Source organism: Mustelus asterias, chromosome 5 (genome assembly GCF_964213995.1).
Source record: "Mustelus asterias chromosome 5, sMusAst1.hap1.1, whole genome shotgun sequence".
Lineage (NCBI taxonomy): Eukaryota > Metazoa > Chordata > Chondrichthyes > Carcharhiniformes > Triakidae > Mustelus > Mustelus asterias.
This window is the reverse complement of record NC_135805.1, coordinates 107,713,919-107,738,006: the sequence shown is the minus strand read 5'-3', so window position 1 is coordinate 107,738,006 and position 24,088 is coordinate 107,713,919. Positions and strand designations below refer to the sequence as shown.

Genomic DNA, 24,088 nt, shown 5'->3' with positions numbered 1-24,088 from the left:
ACAATCTGTCCTGGACACTCCACGCCGACACTATCGTTAAGAAAGCCCACCTTCGCCTCTACTTTCTCGGAAAGCTAAGGAAATTCGACATGTCCACTGCGATGCTCACCAATTTGTACCTTTCAGTCCTTTCCGGATGCATCACAGCTTGGTGTGACTCCTGCTCAGACCAAGATTGCAAGGAACTGCAAAAAGTTGTGAACACGCCCCAGTCGATCATGCAAACCAGGCTCCCATCCATTGACTCCACCTACATTTCCTGCTGCCTTGGGAAGCAGTCAGCATAATCAAGGACCATACGGACCCCGGATATACTCTCTTCCAGCAGGAAAAGATACAAAAATCTGACACGTATCAACCGACTCAATAACAAGCTTCTCTGCCGTCAGACTCTTCAATGGTCCTATCCCACATTAAGCTGATCTTTCTCCTCACCTTATCGGTAACTGCAACATTATATTCTGCACCCTCTCCTTTCCTTCTCCTCTATATACTCTGTGAATGGTATGCTTTGTCTATATAGCTTGCAAGAAACAATACTTTTCACTATATCCCAATCCACGTGACATAATAAATCAATTCGATAAAATAGCTGCCTGCCAGTATCCCATCAGACCTTCCAATCTTGCATCATGCCCGCATGAAATTACATTGGTCTAGAACCCGACAACTAAAGAGTGGCGTGCACAAGATGTTCCTCATTTCACATGAGACTTTGAGGTGACTGCAACAAAGACTTTGTCATATTGCTGCGCTGCTCCTGATGTGCTGTATACCACGCTGCTGGGCAGATGAGTTCCTGCCCTCGAGCTCCATGCCGAGCCAATCTTCATGTACAGCACCATGTTGCTGGGCACGTGGGATCCTCCTGTGTCACTGAACCAGATTGGTACAGCACCTGTGGTTGTGGAGTATAGGGTTCTCCTTCCCTCTGGTGCCACACACCAGTGTCTCTCTGTCGGCACTGTGCTGTGGGGCAACATGCAGCAACCACAAAGGTCGAAAGTTCGACTGGGGGTGGGAAGTGGCCTGGCCAAGGGGAGGGGGGTTGGGGGTGGTGCAGGCAATGTGAAAGATGGGGCTGTGCCAAGAGGGAGGAGGATGTTCAAGAGGCCACAATAGCAGGCAGAGGCGCAGGGAGGTGGATGAAAAAGACAAACAATGGAAGGCAGAAGGAAGGCCGAGGGGATGGAAATTGGACCCTGACAAGGCTGTATGAAAAGCTCACAAACAAGTGAATCTAAGTGATATCGCATTGTGCATCCCCTTCCAGTAAACAAAGATTCCAGATACAATGGGTAGAGGTCCAAGTGGGATTGGTGGTTGAATCGAGGAACAGGCTTCTTGAGCAAGCCTTTTTTCTCTGGGTTGCTGACATGCAAGATTCAATGAAGACATGTGGGTTGGACAGAATGTTATGAGTGCTGGACTGGTGTTTAATTGGGACCTTTGGACAAATCAGCTGCCGGCTAACTAGGAGATTTGGAGGAGAACTTGCGTGTGCATTATTAATGAGGTTCCAAGTGCAGAATCGGGCACGGGATCTGCCATTCTGTCCAGCAGGGAAGGTGCTGCCAGAGCCACCCGCCACCATACTAATAGTCTCAAAAATGGAGAATTCTGCCCTGCTGTCTTTAAGATCAGAATTATACATCTTGGCGCTACTGTAGCATTGGACTTTGGTGTGACAGAAATGCTGTTTAATAATTACTGCAACCACAGAAAAGCATCATCTTTATGTTTTCTTTTTTATCCTTCTTGTTTGGGCTATATTCAAACCCAAGTGTCAGAGTTGTAGAGATTCCAGGAGAGCCCGTTCCATCACCCATTTCCATTGGTGTTAAAAGGTCATCATAGAATCATCATCATAGAAACCCCACAGCACAGAAAGAGGCCATCCGGCCCATCGAGTCTGCACCGACCACAATCCCACCCAGGCCCTACCCCCACATATTTTACCCACTAATCCCTTTAACCTACGCATCTCAGGACACTAAGGGCAATTTTAGCATCGCCAATCAACCTAACCCGCACATCTTTGGACTGTGGGAGGAAACCGGAGCACCCGGAGGAAACCCATGCAGACACGAGGAGAATGTGCAAACTCCACACAGACAGTGACCCAAGCCGGGAATTGAACCCAGGTCCCTGGAGCTGTGAAGCAGCAGTGCTAACCACTGTGCTACCGTGCCGCCCTTTGCTCATCTAATTGTTCATCTTTTTAAAGACAAATCTGTGAATTATTTGCTTTTTTGTTTACCCCACATTAAGCAAACCTCTGGGATAAAATACATGCAGGAAACCTGTTATTGATGATGTTTTAATTATTCGATGTGAGACACAAAAAGCTAATGCTTTTCTGCTATCGCCTCCACACATTGAGCAATTGAGATTGGAGACTTGCCACATCGGCTTGTCACACTTTGTTTTGTTGGTATATTGTACCTCAAGTTCTGCAAATTGTAACTGCAAAAAGTTGACCAGTGATCTTAATTTGAAGATTTGACATTAAACTCGCTCTGTGTTCAGGCAAAAGCACAATACTGCGGGTAATGGAAATCTGAAATTATAAACAAAAAATGCTGGATCAACCCAGCAGGTCTGACAGCATCTGTGGAGCCACATAGACTCAACATTAACTCTCTTTCTCTCTTTGCAGATGCTGCCAGACCTGAGTTTATCCAGCATTTTCTGTTTTTTATTTCTGTATTCAGTTGCTTCATATTTATTGCTGTCTGCTGCAGTTCAATGATTAAAATCTTTCGTACTTTCAGTGATCAGTTATGTTTGGGGGAGAAAGACACTGCTGAGTTGTAGTCTTTCTAAATCTTAACACTCCATTGTAAATCTGCTCTGTCTTGAGGACCTGAACAGTAAAACTCAGAAGAGCGACAGCGGCTCATTTGCACCTTGGCAAGCTTTAGTTATTGTTTCAGTGTCAAGAAACTGAAAAATTTCAACAGCACAGTAAATCGGATTGTTTCTTCTAGGGAGAAATTGAGATTTCGAATCTTTAGTTGGTTATTAATAGTTGTGACTTGTCTGAGAATGAAGCATTTATCTGTGGGGAAGTTGAGTATGGTGCATGTGTATTTCATGTATGTTTCAATTTGTATTGATTTGTTCAATGGTGTTATGTGGAAGCTGAAAAATATCAAGAACAAGTACAGCACGCAAAGATGGAAATCAATAATACAATGAGAATTTCAGAATCAATCGATTCATGTCCAAAAATTGAAAACTTTGATGCTGAAGTAGCTTCTCCTGATGCAAATTAATCTAAGGTTTTTAATAATTAAACCCCTGGGGATTTTTGTTAAATGATAAAGACGATCATTGCCTGATTTAGCAAAAAGCAGAGAGCTAGATTTGGGAAGTTAGATATGATGAGGTCAATGTGGAAAGTCCAGATAGAGAAGGAAGTGAATCATGAGAGACGTAGTAATTTAGGGAATGGATTTTAGAAAAGTTGCAGTGCAAGTGTTTTCTTTGGAGGTGGATAAGGGTTGAAGCTTATTTTGTGGGAAGTTTGAGCGACCTCCAGAGTTCTTAGCCAGTTCTTAATCAGAGCACTGGTCACCTCACAGCTATTGTTCAAACTCTGACGTAATTAGTAGAGTTACACCTGAGAGAAGAAAAAATGGACAACAATCCAATGATTAGCTAAGAATCTGAATAATATCTCGTTCAAAAGTTTGCAGACTGTTTAAAAAGCTTGCCCTTTTGGGCTATGAAGGAGCCAAATTCGTATACTGATGTTGTAGAAAATGTATGTAGTCTAACGATCAAAACATTTCTACAAAATTCATTATAAACAGTGAGTCAAGGATTTTATAATAGGAATGCAGTTTTACTGAGGAAAATTATATCTAAACCTGGGTCGGGTCAGTCTAGGATCTGGACATGCTGCAAGTGTAATCTGTTGGTTTGACATCACTGAAAGAATGTCCTGACAGCTGAACTGGTGGATGGAGGCAGTCTGGGAAGGAAAATTATGGTTATAATTAGCCTGGGTGGATCTGTGTTGTATGAGGGGCCAGAATTGGCAGTTTTGGGTGGATTGGTGGGGGTGGGCGAGCAGGGTACAGAGCAGCCTTTTGGGGAAAGAGGCTCCAGAGAATGGGATTCAAACTATTCTGGCTCTGTTTAACCTTCCTCCCCCACACCCATCTCATCCTATTTCCAGTTCTCTTTTGCTCTGACGAAGAGTCATCCAGACTTGAAACATTAGCTCAGTTCTATAGCCACAGATGCTGTCAGACTTGCTGAGATTTTCCATCATGTTCTGTTTTTGATCCTCCCTCTTTTATTGTGCATGGCATATTCAATGTACATTTTTTGTTTGCATGGCTACCTACACATGGTAACCTAAAGGGGCCGACCTGTGCTTGGCCTCTCCAGGAACCTCAGATTTGCTGTGCTGCTTAGAGGAGACATTGCCTATTACTGCCACCATGTTCACGCTTGTCTGCTTCCTTCCTCAACCCTTTTGCATCCTCAAATCACTCTATTACGCTTTGGGGTAACTCTTCAGGAAGTTCTGCAAACTCACTTCAGAAGTCCCTAATGAAGCATGGAATTGGTTTTTTCGGGTGCCTGAGGGGGAGAAAACTCATCAAGAAAGTCATTAGGCTCAGGAAGAGCTGGACAGGGGCTGGTGGAGGGGTGAGAGGGTAGTGGAATTTCATGGTCAGGAAAATTTCATGATCAGGGTGGTTGGACTGGGTCTGCGACATGGTGGGATGGTGGGCTTAGTGGATTGATGATGGGGGTGTGGAAATAATGTAGAGAAGGAGACCAGGTCCAAAGCTTGAGTACACACCAAGATGCCAGAAGACAGCCAGCTGAGAAGAAAGGCTTGCAACTGAAAAAATGTATTTTAAAAATTTAAATGGTTACAAATGTAAATAAAACTAGCACATCAAATTCATACCAAACATGGTTACCTGGGAGGGTTGGGGGAGCAGAAAGAAAAATTTGAGAGTATGCTCAATGCTGTTACGTGATTTGATAGCCTTCAGCATGTAATAGTTCACAAATGTTTACATCTTTATGCCAGATAATTTCATAATGATTTGATAAATTTTGACATGAAATTCATGATGCAAAGTGTGTCTGCATTAAGGCAATGGCTGTTGTGTTTGTTACTTCAGATAGTTTGATCGCTTCCCGTTGATATCTGGATGCACCAAAAAAGGGCTGTGGGATGCTCACAATTGTAGCCTTCCCCCAAGTCTATTGCAGATAAAACAACCCAAGTTGTTTTGCAGATACCTTTTACACAAGCCCATTGTCTATATGAAACACAATTTGTACATTAGCAGAGTGGAATATTCTATGTGATCATTAATTGTGTCGAGTGATTCCGTGCTTATTCTCCTGGAAGCTCCAGTTACAGTTTTATATTTTGGCAATCCTCTATTGCACCACCACACTGCAAATTAAAGGATGGTTTCATTTAAACCAAGCTTGGCTAGTGTTTCTTCTCAGGAGCCTGTTTTTTGTGGGTTTAGTGTCAATACAGTCTCTCCCATGGGTCAACTAGAGCTTCCTCAAGCAGATATTTGGAGTCCTTAAGCAATAGCTTGTTACCTGGAAAGATCTGTTGACATCCTGCAGTGAAACCAGATGTCTGTTGTTCACTGTGTGCTGTGCAATGTTACTCTGCAAAGGTTGGGGCTACCATTGGTAGGATACCTTCATCATTTGAGAAGCTGTTGTGGGATCATTGGATGGCAAGAGTACAAGAGGGTTTGCAATCAGACTTCTTTGTGAAATACTTCACCTGGATAATCCCTGCACCCTGATTCTCCAACATTTCCGCTGGTGCTTCGAAGTTACAATAAATACTAACAAAGATAGCAACGTCCCCACTTTTGATACAAACATATCAAAAAGCATTATAACTTTACTGTTTGATAGAAATACCTTCATACCAGTTATTACAGTGGTATAAGTGTTCATTTCAAGTGCCTTTCAACTAACCTTACGAGGTGATTTTCTAGTGGCTGCAACATGGCTCGTAGCAGGTTGCACGGATGATTCAAGAGCTTGAGTGCTCATGGTTTACAATTCCTCAGAGCAATTGAATGTGGAAGTACAGACTGTAGGACATCTGTGATATAAATTAAATCTGTCTTCCAACTTGTCTCAGGATAAGGATGTATTTGAGTCCAGAGCACTCAAAAGCACCAGTCTGAACATAACCTGAGAGCTGTTGCTTGTGGTGCTATAGACTCCTGAAATGGTGGGTTTAGCAGGAGTATCCATTGAGGTGACCCCCATATCCTGTAGTTGATTGCAGAGTGTTAATGTCATGCACTGAAATCCCACACAAGTTAGTAGAGGAAGTTTCCTCTCACCATTTTATGGAAACTTCCTTTCAGGCAGTCCAAGGCAGCAATTGTGGTTCACAGAAAGCAACTTTCTTTTAAAAATAGATTCTTCCAAAAGTTTTCAACCCTTCAGAGTCAATAATTAAGCATTGAGTTGTGATAACTGTGTTTCTGGAGGGTTCTCTGAATTACTATTATTTATCTATCTCACATCTGTGCTTTATAGTGAACTGAGATAAGAAGCACATGTTAAAGTAGTGAGAAGGGTAAGCAACAGCAAATTAATGCAGATGTGTCAATCCATGAATTCTCCATGAGTCTTATGGATTTGATATCTATTGCATCCTTGCATCTGCTGCTAGCTGCAGGACATTTTGGTGCAAAAGATGCAGAAACATTGCACTCAGTAACTGAAGTACGGGTCATCTCGGTAATATGACATGATTGCCAAGCAGCTGCCAAGTTAAGACCAGAAATGCCCAGCAGCAGTTTAGATGGTAATTTTGTTGATTTCAAAACTTAACGGTTGATATCTCTGTAAATGGAAGCACAATGCATTAGTTGGTTATCAGGCTAGTTGCCAGATGAAGGACAATATAGGTTCTGGACAAGTCTGAGAGCTATATGAGCTGACACTTGGCATTCACTGTGACAGTGCTGAAGCCTAGGGATATGGTACATGACCAACTGAAAAACATTATAATAATTGAAAGAGCTCCAACATTGCGACCATAAAGGATTGAGACAGACCAGAAACGAGAAGGAGAAACCACAGCATCTTAATATCCTTGGAAAGCAAACCAATAGAAACTTGGGTTTGCTACTCAGATCCTGATGGAGATCAGGAATAAGAAATAAGACAAAACTTGACAGCTAACCAGGAGGACACTCCTAGCAACAGAAAGGTAAGTGTGCAATGTCCTTGACCTCGGAAATCAGAACAAGATAAGGGGTCAAGGCACCCCCAAGACTAGCCCTCTGGAGTCTCAGATTTTTGGGGAGATGTAGAAGAGCAATAAGGATAAAAACTTTGGGGGGTGGAGATGTATTAACATTAATTTTCTCACGCTGCTTCATCTTATCATCATACACAATGCTATGTGGCCTTGTGTATAACTTGAAAGCTGGGAACAAAGCAAACAGGAGGAGATAGAAGACGCCACCATCGAAGTGTCAGGCAAGGACAGCATCAAAGCAGCATCCAGGATAATGAGGTTGGAGAATACATGATGCTGATGTAATGATGATGCGTAACATCTGGAGGGAACAATAAGTTCTAACCTCATGCAGAGGTCCCAATATGTACATAGTAGCTGTAAACAAAGAGCAATGGTTTTAACAAACTATAGTTTTAAGGAGCTTGCTTTGGGAGATTGGAGTACATGATTAAAGAAATCTTCCCATAATTTGATGAAACCATACCTGGAACATTGTGTGGTAATTTTGGTATCCATATTGAAAAATATATATACTTGCATTGGCAGTTTCACGAAATTGGTACCTGGGATTAGAGGGTTTTCCTATGATGAAAGGCTAAGTCGGATGCATGTTTTCTGGAGTTTAGCAGACTTTCAAAGGTGATCTCATTGAAACATTCAGCATTACAAAAGGGCTTGATAGGGTAAATACTGAAAGATTGTTTTCCCCTGGCTGGGGAATCGAGAATAAGCGAACATAGTTTCAGGATAAGGGGTGAATAATTTAGGATTGAGATGAGATATTTCTTTACTTTTAATGGTTGTGAATCATTGGAATTATAAACTCCAGATGCTTGTATGTTTATGGTTGTGACAGCCAGATTTTTGGTGTGTCTGAATCAAGGATATGGGGAACAGTCAGGAAAGTGGTCTTGAAGCCCAAGAACAGCTATAATTGTATTAAATGACAGAGCAGCCTTGATATTCTTCTGCTCCTATTTGTTATTTTCTTACATCACTGGCACACTAATGGTCATTTGTTTCTTGTGTAATTGCATTGCTGATGCAAGATTAATTAATCAGTTGAAGATTTTAGTTTGCTTTTTGGCATCACTTTACAGAATTGGTTGTGTTAAATTGATTTTAAAAGGCATTAGTGCATCACCGTACAAGTCTAGCAGAAATCAGCATGGAACACATTTGCACGGGTGTATTTGCATATGCATTAAATGTGGATTGCCTGATTTTAAATCCATTGGATTTCCAAATAAAATGGCCACTCATTCACTGCAGTCCCAGAGTTTTAAATAAGTTAAAGGAAGCTGAATTACTGTATATTTCCCCAATTTTTTCCCTGTTATTGTTTATGTCCCCAATCCCAGGCTAGTTTTTGAGCAGCCATATCACAGATTTTAGTGCTTGAAGATTCACATCTTTGAATGGCAGCTTGTTCAATGCATCAGCAGGTGTGCTAAGTGTGTGTGAGAGAGTTACATAGAGAGAGAACAGGAAGGGAAAATGGCCAAAAATCTTGTTTAATGTATTCTCCAACCTCATTATCCTGGATGCTGCTTTGATGCTGTCCTTGCCTGACACTTTGATGGTGGCGTCTTCTATCTCCTCTTGTTTGCTTTGTTCCCAGCTTTCAAGTTATACACAAGGCCACATAGCATTGTGTATGATGATAAGATGAAGCAGCGTGAGAAAAGTAATTGTGAGGGACGGTCAAATTTTGTGATTGTAAATAGGTAGGGTAGTTTGTGGTTTCCATACATTCCTTAATATCCTTCTGTCTAATATTATGACTTTCCAAGTGACCTTTTGCTTAATAATGAATCTGGTATTTTATTGACAAATGGTAGTTCCTTGTTCTTCCCCTCTCTTTTCTTGAGTAGTGGTATTGTATTTACTACCTTCCAATTTACTGGGGCTATCACAGAAAATTGGGCATTTTGGGAGATCGCAAGCAGTACATTTTCTTTCTCTGAAGCTATCTCTTTTAGAACCTGGGGATTTGTTGACTTTTTCTTTATGAATAATTACTTTAAATTCCTCACTCTTATTAGACCCTTGGTTCCCCATTATGCACTTTGTGACTTTACTGTGAAGGCAGATACAAAGTATTTATTAAGCATTTCTATTATTTCCTTATTGTCCATTATAATTTACCCTATCTTAGCCTAAAAGGGATTCTCATTTTGATTTGGCACTCTTTTTTTACGTACTTAAAGAAGTCCTTTTTCTTGCTAATTTACTCTCATTTAATTTTCTCTATCAATTTCCTGATAGTGCTTTGCAGGTAAGTGAAACTCTCCCAATGCTCTGGCTTATTACTCTTGGCAAAAGTATGAGTCTCTTCTTTTACGATACTATTTTTGCTTCTTAGCCATGGATAGCTCATAGCTTTTTTTATTTTTCAATATAAATTTAGATTTATAGATTTGTTGAAAATTATGAAACATTTCCTTCAGCGTTAAATTTCTTGCCACTAGTGGCTATGAAGTTACTTAAAATATATCTTAATTATATTTTATTTATGTGTATATAATATATGAAGATGGTGATACAGACCACAAAACAGTTTGAATTTGTTAAATGGCAGACTAAAAATCTATTCCGTATATATCACCACTGCCAGTTTGGAAAATTCTGGTGATGGCTGTTTCCCAGGAATTGTAGAATTACAAGGCTAATCTAACATATTCTCTTCATGATATTGTCTGCGTGAAATTCAAACCAATTATAACTGAGGTACTGAAATGCTATAATAGATTGCAACGGTAGTATTGAGTGAGATCAGAACACATTTGAAGCATTCCAAGTTTTTGAGAAGTTGCAGATGACTATGCTTAATCTCATTACTATAATTTTTTATGCATGTTATTTTGTTTCTGAACAAAATGAAAATAACTTGTCCAAATAGATATTGTGCTAGAATAATGTGACATTTCATCCTTGCATGTTTATGTTTCAGATATCAAGCAGGTAATAGATTTTCCTTTAATTCCTGACCAAAATGCAATATTTTTCAATTTTAGCATGAACCCTGTTCTGATGAAATCAAAGCACTTATTAAAATGAACGACAAGGTCTTAAAGATTGTATATTGGATATTTTGGGATGTCATTTGAACTTTGCATCTTCGTAAAAATGTACTTGACGACATTGTTTTTGACAACCTCATCTAGTTGATTAGTTCCCTGCTTGATAATTTGTGCAATGTTTTGTCAAGATTTCAGAAGTAGAGAGATGACTGCAGATTGTCAACAGATCATAAACACATTGTTTTTAAATTTTAACATTAGAGATTCAATGGCAAACATTTTCATGGATAGAACTATGTCTTGCCATTTTACATAAGTACAGTTTGCCAGTGGAGTGGATTTAAAGGGGGAAGAAAAATTCCTGACTCTGTTTCTTATGTCTTGCTGTCACAAAGGAAGCCAAATGAGCAGCAGAGGAGAGTTGAAATAATTAGACAGGATATAGCATTTGTCTTTACTCATGTATTATTTATTCTCAAGTTGAATTTTGTATCACAGCTGTGATACAGTATTGATGCTACTTGTTTATTTCATTAATATTAATATACATTTTTAACCTCTGATCTTTTAATAAATTTTTACTGTGAATTTCACAAAGTGTCTTGGATGTAGTGTACTGTAAATTATTATGCAATTATGTGTTTTTAAACAAAATAATTTGGTAATTTAATAATTGTGTATTTCATTTTTAAATAGCTCTGGGCAGTTTTTGATCTGAGTTCTGTTCATGGTCTGCTGGTTGCGCTTTTCAAAGTATGTTGAAATGAGTTGTCCTCAGCTGCCCTGACATGCAATAAATGTGGCTGCCCAAAAGATGATTGCTTCACTCGTGTTAGGAGTAAAACTGTTTAAGCAATCTTACTATGAGAATTTTGTTCATTTGGTTGAACTAACACAAAACTGCAACTGTTTCATAACCATGAATTAGTTAAGTCAGAGGAAATCACATTTTCTGTTTCATGTTAACAATTTGCCATCATACTCGTTAAATGTGCAGATTGCTTTAGGCTATTATGTAGGCTTGTCATAAATTGTTTCTGTTGAAAAGGCAACTTAGGGTGTCGAATATATTATCATTTGAAAAGAGAACTGCGGTTAATTTAGTCAGAAGTGCTTATTAATTTGCAAATGTAATTTTTTAAAATGTAAACATTTTTTTCTTGGAACTAGACATAAGTGAACTCTGGTTTGTGTTGTATGCTACCATAAACATAAATTAGGTGCATAACCTGAAAGCAAAACCTAGAAAGATTAACATATACTTAAAGTTATAATATTCAAAATAGTACTTTTCATTTTTGGGCTCTGCTGGATTTCTGTCAAACTTGCCCCTCAGCAAAATATTTATTTAGAGGTTTAAGAGTTGAGCATGTTTCTCAAATAATTTAGCCAGCATTCTTCGAACATTTAACATATCTGCATCTAATAATTCTTATCATTTTTATAGTGTCATATGAAGAGAGAATAAGTTGGTTAGGATTGTATTCATTGGAGTTAGAGTGAGAGGGGAGCTCATAGAAACTTATGAAATTTAAACAGAATTAGACAGGGCAGGAAAGAATGTTCCTGATGGTGGGCGGAGTCCAGAACTGGAGGGTCATTGTTTGAGGATTAGGGGTAAACCTTTTAAGACTGGGGTGAGGAGAAATTTCTTCACCCAGAGAATGATGAATCCGTGGGACTCACTACCACAGAAAGTAGTTGAGGCCAAAACGTTCTGTGATTTCAAGAAGAAATTAGATATAGCTCTTGGGGCTAAAGGGATATGGGGGAAGGCAGGACCGGGATATGGAATTTGATGAACTGCCATGGTCATAATGAATGGCAGAGCAGGCTCAAAGGGCTGAGTGGCCGCCTTCTGCTTCTAGTTCTTATGTTTCTATATTGATGTAATGTGTGTGGGTGCATGTTAATATGAGAGTGGAGGTCCAGTCTGTACATATTATTGCTTAAAAGGAAATCACAACGCAATGGCCAGATCATGCTCGAAAAATAGGGTGTTGTGGTTAGCAAATCGACCAGGAAAGATATATGCAATATGGCAATCATTCAAGGAGCGCATGGTGAACTGTAGCAATTGTTTATTCCTATCTGGTGTGAAAGTAAAACTGGAAAGGTGACCAAACCATGGCTTACAAGGAAAATTAGAGATTGTATTAGATCCAAGGGAGAAGCGGACAAATTGGCCAAGAAACACACCTGAGGATTGGGAGCAGTTTAGAATTCTTCAAAGGAGGATTGAGTGACTTATTAGGAAGGGGAAAATAGAGTACGAGAGTAAGCTTGCAACAAATGTAAAAACTGACTAAATGTTTCTATAGGAGGAGAAAAAATTAGTGAAGACAAATGTAGGTTCCTTTCAACAGAAACAAGGGCGGCATGGTGGCACGGTGATTAGCATTGCTGCCTCACAGCGCCAGGGACCTGAGTTCCAATCCTCCAGGTGCTCTGGTTTCTTCCCACAGTCCAAAGATGTGCAGGCTAGGTGGATTGGCCATGCTAAATTGTCCCTTGATGCCAGGGCGATTAGAAGGGTACAGGCTTGATGGGATGTATGGCCTCCTTCTACATTGTAGGATTTTGTGAATTCATAATAGGAACAAAATGGCTGACCAGCTGAATACATACTTCTGGTTCTGTCTTCACAAAGGAGGACACAAATAAGATACCAGAAATATTGGGGAACACAGTTTAGTGAGAGGGAGGAGCTGATGAAGATTAATAGAGAAATGGTGTTGGGAAAACTGATGGGATTGAAGGCATGATAATCTATAGCCCAGAGTACTTAAGTGGCCTGAGAAATAGAGGATGCATTGGTGGTCTTCCAAGATTCTATAGACTCTGGAACAATTCCTACAGATTGGAGGGTAGCTCATGTAACCCCATATTTAAAAAGGGAGGTAGTGACAAAACAGGTAAGTTAGCCAGACATTGGGAGTGGGGAAAATTCTAGAATCCATTATCAAAGATTTTATTGCAAAACACAAGTGGCAGGATTGGACAGAGTCAGCAAGGATTTATGAAAAGGAAATCATGCTTCACAGATCTACTGGAGTTCTTTGAGGATGTATCTGGTAGAGTTGATGAGAGGGTGCCAGTGGTTTTATTTGAACTTTCACAATGTTTTTGACAAATTAAAGCACATAGGATTGGCGGTAATGTATTGATAGAAAACTAGTTGGCAGACCTGAAACAAAGAGTAGGAATAATTGGTGGGATACCACATGAATCAGTGCTAGGACCTGAACTGTTCACAATATATATTAATAATTTAGATGAGGGAACTAAATGTTTCTATAGATATAACTCTTGGAGTTAAAGGAATCAAGGGAAATGGGGGAAAGCAGGATCAGAATATTGAATTTGGTTAGCCATGATCAAAATGAATAGCAGAGCAGGCTTGAAGGTTCAAATGGCTTACTCCTATTTTCTATGTTTCTATGTAATATCTCCAAGTTTGCAGATGGCACAAAGCTGGGTGGGTGAGTGAGCTGTGAGGAGGATGCAGAGATCCTTCAGTATGATTTGGACAACTTGAGTGAGTGGCAGATGCAGTATAATTTGGATAAATGTGAGGTCATTCATTTTGGTAGCAAAAATGGGAAGGTAGATTACTATCTGGCCATCAACTAGGAGAGGGGAATGTGCAACGAGACCTCGTACACCAGTCACTGAAGGTAAGAATGTAGGTGCAGCAGTCAGTAAAAAATGGCAAATGGTATGTTGGCCTTCAAAAGTAAAAGTTTATTTGTTCGTCACAAGTAGGTTTACATTAACACTGCAATGAAGTTGCTATGAAAATCCCACAGTGAGAGGATTTGAGTACAAAAGCAGGGATATCTTGATGCAATTATACAGGGCTTTGGTGAGGTCACACCTGGAATATTGTGTGCAGTTTTGGTCTCCTTATCTGAGGAAGGATGTTCTTGCTGTAGAGGGAGTGCAAATTTCTGGGATGGCAGGACTGACATATGAGGAACGATTGAGTCAGTTAGGATTGTATTCACTGGAGTTCAGAAGAATGAGGGATATCTCATAGAAACATATAAAATTCTAACAGGATTTGACAGGTAGATGCAGGAAGGATGTGTCTGATGGTGGGGGTGTCCAGAATCAGGAGTCACAGACCGAGGATACAGGGTAGACTGTTTAGGGCAGAGGTGAGGAGAAATTTCTTCACCCAGAGAGTAGTCAGCCTGTGGAATTTGCTACCACAGAAAGTAGTTGAGCCCAAAACATTGTATGTTTTCAAGAAGCAATTAGATATAATATTGAGGTGAAGGGGATCAAAGGATATGGGAGGAAGATGGGATCTGGTTATTGAGTTGGATGATCAGCCATGATAATGAATGGCAGTGCAGGCTTGAAGGGCCAAATGGTCTCCACATGCTCCTATTTTCTATGTTATGAATCTTCAGAACTTGCAGATTGATTTACACCACTCTGCCCTTTAATATCCTGTTATTTTTAAGAACTTGCCGGATTGCAAATGAATTGTCCATTAACCTCACTGCAGAATGTTAGGGCTGGAACTTAGCATTATAAGTATCTTTTTAACAGTGTGATACAATGCCAATTAGTGCCTCAGGCCCTTTAGAAAAGGATTCATTTAACCTGTTCCGTTTAATTCCTGCATGTAGTTGTGTTTGGTGTTGTTGATAAACAATGTGTCTCAAAATTATATATATTATTCAAATAGAGAAATACTGAAGAAAATTGCAGGGCAGGGATTTGGGGGTCCTCTGTATTAACTGCAAAAAAACTAGCATGCAAATCCAGCAAGCAATAGGGAAGGCAAATGAAATGTTGACCTTTTTATTTCAAAGGGAATGGAGTATAAAAATAGGGAAGTCTTTACTAAAACTATTCAAGGCACTAGTTAGACCACACCTGGAATACAGTGAACAGTTTTGGCCCCTTTATCTAAGGAAAGATATAATGGCATTGGAGGCAGTCCAAAAAAGTTGATCCTGGGAATGGAGGGATTTACTTACAAGGAGAGGTTGAATAGGTTGGGGTGTGTACTTATTGGAATTTAGAAGAATGAGATGTGACATTGAGACATTTGGGATTCTCAGGGGGATTGACATGGTAAATGTTGTTTCCCCTTTTGTTGGAAAGTCCATAGAAGCTGGGTCATTAAGTATGTTCAAAGCTGAGATAGACTTTTAATCAGTAAACGAATCAAGGGTCATGGGGATAAGGCGGGAAAGTGGAGTTGCAGATGATCAGATCAGTCATGATCTCATTGAATGGTGGAGCAGATTCAATGGGCTGAATGGCCTACAGCAGTTTCTGTGTCTTATGATCTTAAAAACTGATAGACACGTTTGAATGAAACTTAAAACCTGGAATACCAAGGCAAAACCAGAAAACTGATCACTTTTTGATGAAGATGCGCATCTGGACCCTGGAATTTCTTTTGAAGGATTCGTTAACATTGGGAGTTGAGGCAAATTACCTTTTCATTTTGAACGTTAACACTGCTGTCTTACAGTGCTAAGGGATCAGGGTCGATTCTGGCCTGGGTGACTGTGTGGAGTTTGCACATTCTCCCCCATGTCGGTGTGGGTTTCCACTGCTTGCTCTGGCTTCCTCCCACAGTTCAAAGATGTGTAGGTTAGGTGGATTGACCATGGTAAATGTACAGTGGGAGGAGGGTAAAATTTCTTTCTTCAGTGTTGTAGTTACAGAGAATCAACCAGACAGGGAAATGCCTCAAGGAAGAGCTGGGTAATGTAGGAATGTTAATTAACACAGCATTGCTGTGGTATGTGCTCTACTGAGTGATTTCGTCACTTGTTATTTATTATTCTGTGCATCATTTGACTCTAATTCAGGTACTCTAATTTGCTATACTTCATTATGCCTCTGTTTCTTTCTCCATTCTTTAGAATCACATTAGTTATGGAGAAAACTGTTGGATCTCCTCGTTCATCTAAGGTGCCTAAACGCAGTTCAAACTACTATAAAGAATGCATGGGGATTGGGTAGTGAAACTAAGAATTTCCTCAATGGATAGTTCATTTTATCACTTAAGTCCAGGTACCACATTTTGCTTGCATCTTCTCACATGATAACAAAATGTGAATAAGAAAGGCCACTTGGTCTATCCAGAACAACCTGAGCTTTTCACCACTTCTCCTTTCCCACATCATCTAGTTGTTTACTAAAATGATTCCGGGGAATTTGTTTCCTCCACTTTTAGAGCATTGTAAGCGTTGATCGCACCATGTGAAGAACCTACTTTTATCAAGCCTTAAGTTGCCATTTACTATTTTGAATCCGTGTGCGTTTTCCTTGCTTCCATTGTTTAACTTGTTGTATATTCTGGATTGGGTTTTTTTTATACCATTTACCATTTTTTATACCTTTGTGTAAGATCACCTCTCAGTGCCTGTTTTTGGGCTGAAAAGTCAATTTCTTTCTTCTCATAACTGAAACTCTGACTTCTCTCCCTGACACTTCGAAATATTTAAATATCTTCTCTGTTTATTGACCATTGGGACTGGCTGCATTATTTGAGGTGCATTCTTGGAGGAATGCTGAGTGGTTTGATCACATTTGAACTTCTATTCTTGATCCTATGGGGTATCATTCTATGATTCAATTTGCTCTGTTGATTGCTGTTTTGCATTGGCTAGAGCATGTTAATGAATTTTCTAGCATTCCTACACCTGCTTCTACTTTTTTATGGATAATTAGTTGTTAGAGGAGTTTAGGATAACCTGGGACTAAAAGAACTAATAGATCAGAATATGTTAATTTAGAGTGAATATAGTATAGAAAACTCTCAAAATACCTGAAGTTACAAAAGTACTGTTTGCATAGAAATACATATAACCACTATTAGAGAATTTAAACACATTTTTGAAAAAACATTATATTCTGTATTAAAGCATACATCTTGGCCAATTACACACTGCTTTTTAAAAAAATTCCAATTCAATCAAATCAAGTCCAATTCAGAGTCTCAACAAGTTGAGACATTTCTGATCCAAGCTGACAAGACAGGGCCTCCACTCCTGTCTTCGGCCTGCCATGATGGGACATAGCTGAGTGAGAAGAACCACGTTCCTTGAAAATAATACAGCTACTGAGAACTCTCTTATTAATGTGGGCTTTAGAAAGTACAAGCTTCCCAGACAGTAGAATGAATAGAATAATTAAATTTTTTCCGATAAGGGATTGCCAAGAGACAGTGGGAAAGGAACTTTTGAACTCTGACCTACGTAATTGAAGTTGCTAGGAGACAAATCCAATTTGGCTAATTACCAGTTCAGTAATCAACTCTTGATCATCAGCAAAGTGATAGAAGCAGTGCTTGCACAGCAGTAACCTGCTCGCCAATGCTCATTATGGGTTCCATCAGGTCCACTCGGCTGAAAATGTACTAGTGGAAAAGTTGTCCACTGGTTGGAGTCATACCTAGCACAAAGAAGGATGGCTGTGGTTGTTGAAGACCAAACACCTCAGCTGCAGGAGTTACGAGACTCAATCATCTTTAGTTGCTTCATTAATGACCTTCCCTTCATCATAATGTCAGAAGTGTAGCTGTTCACTTATGTTCAGTACCATTTGTGACTTCTCTAATACAAACTAGTTTGTATTCGTAAGTAGCAAGATCGGAATAATATTCAAGCATGCGCTGATAAATGGCAAAAAAAACAAGTGCCAAGCAATGTCCATCTCCCAATAAGAGGAAACCTAATAACCATTTTCCTTGACATTCAATGGCATTACTATCACTAAATGTCCCACCATCAACACCTTGAGGGTTACCATTGACTAGGAACTGAACTGGACCAGTTATATAAACACAATGGCCACAGGTCAGAGGCTGAATATTCTGTGATGAGTAACTTGCTGCTTGACTTCCAAAGCCTGTCCATCATCTACAGTGCACAAATCAGAAATGTGATGGAACACTCTCCACTTGTCTGGGTGGTTGCAACCCCAACTTAACTCAAGAAGCTTAACACCATTCAGGTCAAGACAGCACCTTCCAAACCTGTGACCTCTACTATCGAGAAGGGCAAGCACAACAGATACATGGGAACACTACCACTTGCAAGTTCCCTTCCAAACCATGCACCACCCTGACTTGAACCTATTTCACTGTTGCTAGGTCAAAATCCTGAACTCCCCTTCCTAACAGCATTGTGGGTGTACCCGCACCACATGGACAGCAGCAATTCAAGAAGGTGGCTCACTTCAAGGAGTGGGTAATGTATATTGACATCCCAAGAGTGAAAAAAAAGGTTCTGACCTGTTCTTTTTGATTCCACTTGCCCTAAAACATTTTTTGTAAGTACCCGTACTTGGTTTGATGGATCATACTTTCTTTAATGTGTCTGGTCAAAAAACAGTTAGTGTCATTATTTTGTCATTTATGGATATTGCATGACAAAGGCCCTTCATAATTTCCACCTCAATTTTACTTATTTCAGATGCTGCCCTCGCAAGCTTGTAGTTAACATTCACCTGTTTGTTTCACTTCAACCTGTCCGTTCCTTTATTTTAATTTTATTGTCTATTTCTTTTTGATTCATGCAATGTAAGATATCCTTTTTTAATATTGCTTCATAGGGGCTGTCTCTTGATGATTAGCTTCTATTATCATCAAATTATTTTAAGTTGCTGCTGTGCTATCTTTTGAAAAAATATTCACTCTCCTTTGATCAACTGAGTCCTGTATCTGTGCACCCTTCCTGAAGCTGAGATATTTTGTTGCTGTGCCACCAATCGTGCTTAAATTTCTTGCTGACGTCTATGATTTCTAGTAGTGGCTATCAAATACTTCTGAATATAGTGCTATTCAGTGTCTGCGTATTGATGACATTTGATTAATTTCAAAGACCTGGGAGCCGTCTAGAATATCAGCCGCCCTGGCTGATTTCCTTGTCAGTGCTCAGTGACTTTTCCATAACTACATCCCCACAAAACATTACCTATCATCTTTAGTATCCTTGAGGCTAGGATCACCATTGTCATGTTCATTGGGTTGGTCAGATAGTTCCGATGTCAGTTACGAGGCTTCCAGAGCAAGTCATCTTCACCCAGCTCAGTCAGGACAGATGAAGCGCTCCAAGGATATGCTGAAAGCCAACATAAAGAAATTCAACACTGAAGTCAACTCCTGGGACGTCATTGTGTTGGATTGAATCGGTTGGTGGCAGAGTTTGTGGGAAGTATCCCAACATTTTGAGACCTGATGACGACAAAATGAGGGGGAAAATCGAGAGTGACAAAAAGAACACGCCATGACCTGAATTGATAATACAGCACCAGGCATTCTACATGACAACAAATACCCTGCGTTCCATAACGTCTGCCGATCCTGAATTGACCTCTTCAGTCATCTTTGGATTCGTGAAAGTCAATCATCCTCGCTGGCAAGGGATAATCAATAATAACTAAAGCTGCTTTTTAAATTTGAATGGTTTGATTTTAAAATAACCCAGCGGTCAAGCTTTTTTCTTAAACAAGGTAAATGGTTAGTTTATTATTTTAAAAATGCTGACAAGTGCTTAAGTAAAAGTGATAAAGCTATTAAGTAAAATATAGGTTCAAGGATTAAAAGTAGATAAAGATAAAAGAATGTTTAGAAAGATGAAACTCAGTTCAGCTCTTTAAAATATTTTTGCAAGCTCATAGCTTGCAGTTCAAGTGTTGTTTGTCTGGAATGAAAGGTTGTGTTCAGCAGCTACAGCGACTTCTGTGGTTGATTCGTTAGTGTTTGCCTTTTTAAGTGGATTCAGCAGGTCATTAACTTTGGGAAGTGAGTGAAGGTCCCTTTTCTTTACTGGTTCTGCTGTCTTTGAAGATTGCTTGCATTCCTTCTGCAGCAAAAGAGTAATGGGCAACTCCCTCTGTGACGACCAGTGGCAGAGAGAAATCCCACTCCCACACACTTCTCTCATGTTTGTTTGGTTGTGAACTGGAATGGGCTTCCAGAGGCTGCCTTGGTTCTCTGCATAAAATGACTGTTCTCGGCCTAACTTCATCCAGTTCAAAACTCAATGGCTCTCAAATATTCTTTCATATTAGCTACTGGGCTAGTCCAGGTCTGGAGTCATAGCCCCCATCCATTGACTTTTAGCTGAGATAATTGACTTTTTAAATGTCTCCGCATTAATTTGAATAGCTCGCATTCAAGCAGCTTTGGTGATGTAGGAAAGTCCTAGCCGTATCTCCAGGAAACGCATTGTCAATGAGTTTCAGTTTACTGTGGGAATTCATTGAATTTCAAATTTCTTCATGTGTCTGGATATGTCAACTTGCAATCCACTTGGAATCTTCTGGGAGCTTGACAATATTGGAGGTCAGGTGATTTTTAGCAGTCATCTTTAAGGTTTCGTATGTCCATTTAAAATTACTTTTCTTTACAAAATCTTGAATATCACAACTACACATCTATGATGCTGCAGTTCGATATTTGAAATTGCAGAGACAATGCTTGTAATTTGAGTCTTTGAATCCAGTGACTCCTTTTTGTTTTGATCTGTTTAAATGTGCCATTTGGTATGGTACTGAGTCATTCAGGATGAAGAAAGTGGTTTTAGCAAGAAATCTAACAGTTTTCTTTTGAAACAAGTTATTTCATGCAAATTAACAATTTTTTTGTGGCTTATTGTTGCAACAACTATCAGGTGAGGTTGAGCTGTTTGCTTTATACTCATCTATTTTTCTGCCTTCTTTGTCATTGTATGGTCATTTAAAAATAAATTACGAAGTGAAACCAGTATTTCTGTTTCTCTTCCTTTTCAAATCGCATGTTTACCATATTCTGTCACGAAATAAGCCTTTATCACTGGAATGGTAATGGCTTTGCTAAGGATTGGCATTTGTGTAGTTGAATAAACCTGCAGGTGGCGATATTGTTCTTTCCAATAAAATACAGCATAGCATAGAAATTCATAGAAACCCTACAGTACAGAAAGAGGCCATTCGGCCCATCGAGTCTGCACCGACCACAATCCCACCCAGGCCCTATCCCCATATCCCTACATATTTATCCACTAATCCCTCTAACCTACGCATCTCAGGACACTAACGGGCAATTTTTTAGCATGGCCAATCAACCTAACCCGCACATCTTTGGACTGTGGGAGGAAACCGGAGCACCCGGTGGACACCCATGCAGACACGAAGAGAATGTGCAAACTCCACACAGACAGTGATCCAAGCCGGGAATCGAACCCAGGTCCCTGGAGCTGTGAAGCAGCAGTGCTAACCACTGTGCTAGCAGTAAAGGAAGTCTTGCTAGCTCTTTGGAGCTAGCTACCCTAATCCTATTTCTTTATACTTCGCCCTTATCACTTTAGTTTTTTTTTCAAACAATACTTGATCAGTTCACTTGTTATATTCTAGTCCTTGCCTTGATAACTTTTTGGTAAAGCTTTCCCTGTTTGACTAACCGTTAGTGAAAATTTCTAATTTATCTATTTGTCATCTAACTTTTTATTGACTTCATGCCCTTGTGTTAGATAAGCTGCTACAACAGTTGCTGGAAACAATGCGAAAGACAAAATGCATTTTATTTATGTAAATAGTTTATTTGGTTGCATACAAAAATTGAGTTTGAAAATTAATTGCACCAGATCATTGTTTGAAAAAATGTTATCGAGTAGTGGTCTCTTTGGCTGAGAGAGCTCTGTAAATGAATATTGCTCCAGCAAATTATGTAGTATGCGCTATTTAATCGAGAAATTTCAAATAAGAGTTGTGATTGACGATTGGTTTGTTTTGGTGAATAGTGGGTAGCTTTTTTCTATTATTTCATGGGATGTGAGTGTCACTGGCTAGGCCAGTATTTTTATTGCCCATCCCTAATTGCCCTTCTAACAAAATATGTCCCTAATTGCTCTTGAGAAGGTAGTGGTGAGTAGCTGCCTTAAATTGCTGCAGTCCATGTGGTGTAGGCATACCCATTATGCTATTAGAGAGGGAGTTCCAAGATTTTGATCCCCCCAACCCCATGTAAGCTGTTGGTGGTGCTTCCATGTATCTGCTGTCCTTGCCTTTCTAGGTGGTAGAGGTCTCGGGTTTAGAAAGTACGATCAAAGGAGACTTGGTGAGTTGCTGCAGTGCTTCTTTTAGATGTTGCACACTGCCACTGCGTTGGTGGGAAAGAGAGGATTAATTAAGGGATTGCTTTGTCTTGGATGGTGTCAAGCTTCTTGAGTGTTGTTGGAGCTGCACTCATCCAGATGCGTATGTGTCTGAGTCTATTCCTTTGTAAAAAGTCTCACAACACCAGGTTAAAGTCCAACAGGTTTATTTGGTAGCACAAGCTTTCTGAGTGTCGCTCCTTCTTCAGGTGAGTGAGGAGCTGTGTTCACAAACAGGGCATATAAAGACACAAACTCAATTTACAAGATAATGGTTGGAATGCGGGTCTTTACAGGTAATCCAGTCTTAAAGGTACAGACAGTGTGAATGGAGAGAGGGGTAAGCACAAGTTAAAGAGGTGTGTATTGTCTCCAGCCAGGACAGTTAGTGAGATTTTGCAAGCCCAGGCAAGTTGCGGGTTTAAAGATAGTGTGACATGAACCCAAGATCCCGGTTGAGGCCATACTCATGTGTGCAGATCTTGGCTGTCAGTTTCTGCTCTGCGATTCTGCATTGTCGTGTGTCGTGAAGGCCGCCTTGGAGAACGCTTACCCGAAGATCAGAGGCTGAATGCCTGTGACTGCTGAAGTGTTACCTGACAGGAAGAGAACACTCCTGCCTGGTGATTGTCGAGCGGTGTTCATTCACCTGTTGTTGTAGCGTCTGCATGGTCTCCCCAATTGTACCGTGCCTCGGGACATCCTTTCCTGCAGCGTATCAGGTAGACAACGTTGGCTGAGTCGCAAGAGTATGTACCGTGTACTGGTGGATGGTGTTCTCACGTGAGATGGTAGCATCTGTATTTCTTTGCCCAGATGTCAAGGTGAATTAATAGGACATAAGCAGACACCTCTTTTCAGATTTTTGCTGGCACTGGTTTTTTGCTGGCACTGGTGTTTTTTGCATGTTTCTGTCTGATTCTCCTTGCTACCAGAAAGGTGGTAGAATTTGGACTTGAACTGACAGACATATTTAATAATCAGTGAAAGAAAGCAAATGAATATTAGCAGCAACATTGTTTAATAAAGCTTAGCCAATTCCTTGTCTCGTGTCCTTCAACTTCTCCTCCAGTATTAAAGGCAGAATACTTATGAGGTTCTTTGTCACTAAAATTGAGACCACCCAATCAGTTGCCTCTGCTGCTTTCCTCCCTTCTAACCCAAGAAACCTCCTCTCAAGTTTTTGCCACGCTAAAACTGAAATTGCATCTCTCTTTCTAGTTTCTCTCGTATCTCCTGTGCACTCTGTGCTGATGTTGACCATTTAACCCACTGCCTAGTCCCTCAACCATATTCCCAACTGCTGATCAATCACTTTCTGTTTCTGGTCTCCATATTAGCTGATATTGTTGACTGTTCTCAATCCAAGTACTAAACCTGCAGCCATCACCACTCTTCCAAAAAAAACAGGCTTTACCCCATTGTTCTTGCGAACTACCTATCTTCAAACTTTTTTTGCCTATGTCCATAAACATGTCACCTCCCAAATCTGTGCCTTTCTTTCCCAGAACTCACTGTTTGATTGAAAATAAAAGGTTGTCCTGTCACCTCTGGGACCTTTGTTCAAATCAACCATAGCCTAAGACTAAATGGGCAATTTCAGAAAAAGAATTATGTGGCAGTGAATAATTGTTTGACCTTGTGTGAAATGCATTATTGGGAAATTAGAGAAAATGTCT

At 40.0% G+C, this 24,088-nt stretch overlaps 1 protein-coding gene across 3 annotated transcripts in view; it reads left to right on the top strand.

The window, feature by feature from the left end:
* kidins220b (kinase D-interacting substrate 220b) overlaps positions 1-24,088 on the top strand; it is a 151,315-nt gene that overhangs the window by 7,976 nt on the left and 119,251 nt on the right. The gene's annotated exons all lie outside the window — the stretch shown is intronic.